Raw genomic sequence first — 2,545 nt, 5'->3', positions numbered from 1 at the left:
ATTTGACTTACAATTCCACAGAGACAGCCTATCTTGGCAGGGAAGGTATGGCAAGACACAGGGTAGGCATGGGGCAGGAGCAGGAAACTGACTGGTCCCATTTCATCTACACCGAGAAAGAGTGTGAACAGGAAGTGGGGTCAAGCAATATCTCAGATACTTCCCTGGCATACTTCTTACTGCTCGGCTCCACTTCCTGAAGAATTATAACCTTCCTAAATAGCTTCATCAGTTAGGGGTCAAGTAGCTTGCTTTCTATGACTTGCTCAGTCTGATTTCTTAAACAACCAAGGACTGCCTTCTCAGTGGTGGCACCTTCCACAGTGAGCTGGAACCTCCCACATCGATCATTAATCAAGACAATACCCCACAGACTCACCACCAGGTCAGTCCTGTGGAGGCATTTTCTTAATTAAGACTCCCCACTTCCAGATATGTCTAGGTTTGTGTCAAGTTAACAAAAGCCAACAAGTACAGTGGCCCAGTGAATTTAATTAGATTTTCTTCTTTGAACATGGGTGAGTGGTTATTTACTGGAGAAAAGCCAATTATTCAGTGGCTATACCACTGAAGAAAATCACATCCAACAACCACGAATTGCCAATAATCCCGATGAAGTGGTAGAGAATCTTTAACCCCTTCCCATCAGTGATGCAGTGTTGACAGGCCAAATCTTGGACAGGTCTTGTGCAGGTAACCACAACTGAAGTGAGTTCATGGGTACAATGTCTAATGACCTGTCTGGACAACACGTTTCTGCTGAAAAATCTCATCTTCTGGCTCCTTCATTCTTTCTGCATCTTCTATGTAAATTCCTTTGAATGTATTTTTAATGAAGTCAGAAATTAGAAAAAACTACATTTATTTAACCTCCTAATTTGAAAAGACATACCAACATTGGAAAAATACTCACTCCAAGAGATTCCAGCTCCTACATGTGAGAACCTGTGAGCAACACATTTGTCAATAGACTCTGCCCATATGTCTATTTTTCAGGCAGATTTCAGCATTATATTTATTTTTAGGGTGTGCACGGTGATAGATATGGATCTATTTGCAGCCTTCTACATGTTGATATCCAGTTTTGCCAGCACCATTTGTTGAAGATGCTTTCTTTATTCCATTGTGCACTTTTGGCTTCTTTGTCAAAAATTATGTTCATAGGTGTGCGGATTAATGTCAGGGTCTTCAATTCGATTCCATTGGTCCACATGTCGGTTTTTATGCCAGTACCAAGCTGTTTTTATTACTGTAGCTCTATAGTAGAGCTTGATTTTCCCCCTTTATTTAAAATGATTTTTTTCTCATATAATACATTCTGTTTATGGTTTCCCCTTGCTCTTCTCCCATTTCTTCCCCACCTCCCCTCCCATCTTGTTCCACCAGCTTGATGTTCTCATTAAAAAACAAACAGGTTTCTAAAGGACAATGATTAAGTAAAATAACATAAAACAAAAACTAACACATTGGAATAGGACAAAACAAACAACCAGAAGGAAAAAAGTGCAGAGAGCACAAGAAACAGATATAGACACATAAACCCACACTCATTCACACACTCAGGATTACCATAAAAACACTAAACTAGAAGTTATAATATATATGCAAAGGGCCTGTAGGGTAAAAGAGAATACATAATTTAAAAATATAATTGAAAAATAAGATAAAATTTTTACAAAGGAAAATTCCTGAGATGATATTATGAGGCAAAAAAGTCCCCCAAAGATACCACTGAATTTGTTTAATGTTGGCATCTAGTGCTGAGCATGTAGCCTACCATTAAGAGTTGTTTGTTTCCCCAGTGAGACTCCTTTGGAGGAAACTAAATTTTCGTTTGCACATGGTTATCAATTGGATATTGCTTCTGAGTTAAGGATTGGGGTACATATCAAATTGTCCTATCAGTTCTAGGATCCCATCTTTTGCAAACCCATGTAGGCCCTATGCATGATGCCTAAGTCTCTGGAAATTTATCTCTGCATCAATCCTGTTGAGTTAGAAGGCCATTCTTCTTGGTGTTCTCCATCCCTTCTGGCTCTTACATTCTTTCCTCCTCATCTTCCTCAAGGTTTCCTTGAGGAAATGGGGTTAGCCTTGAACTCATTGGCACAGGAAAAGACTCGGAATAGAGCATTGATGGCACAGGAACTAAGACCAACAATTAATAAATGGAATCCTTTGAAACTGAAAAGTTTCTTTACAATAAAGGGCATCATTATTCAGACAAAGAGGCAACACACAGAAAAAGAAAAGATCTTCACCAATTATACATCTTTTAGAGGATTAATATCTAAAATATCTAAAGAACTGAAAAAACTGGACATCAAGAAGAGAAAAAAACCAATTTAAAAATATAGTACAGAACTGAACAGAGAGCTTTCAAAAGATGAAACACAATTGTCTGAGAAAGACTTAAAGAATGTTCAACATCCTTAGTTATCAGGGAAGTGTAAATCAAAAGTACTTTGAGATTTCATCTTATACCTGTCAAAATGGTCAAGATAAATAAAACAAATGATAACTCATGCTGCAAGGATGTGAAGTA

The sequence above is a fragment of the Peromyscus californicus genome, unplaced genomic scaffold (assembly GCF_007827085.1).
Source record: "Peromyscus californicus insignis strain IS unplaced genomic scaffold, ASM782708v3 Scaffold_4__1_contigs__length_199733344, whole genome shotgun sequence".
Taxonomy (NCBI): Eukaryota; Metazoa; Chordata; class Mammalia; order Rodentia; family Cricetidae; genus Peromyscus; species Peromyscus californicus.
This window is presented reverse-complemented; position numbering follows the sequence as displayed.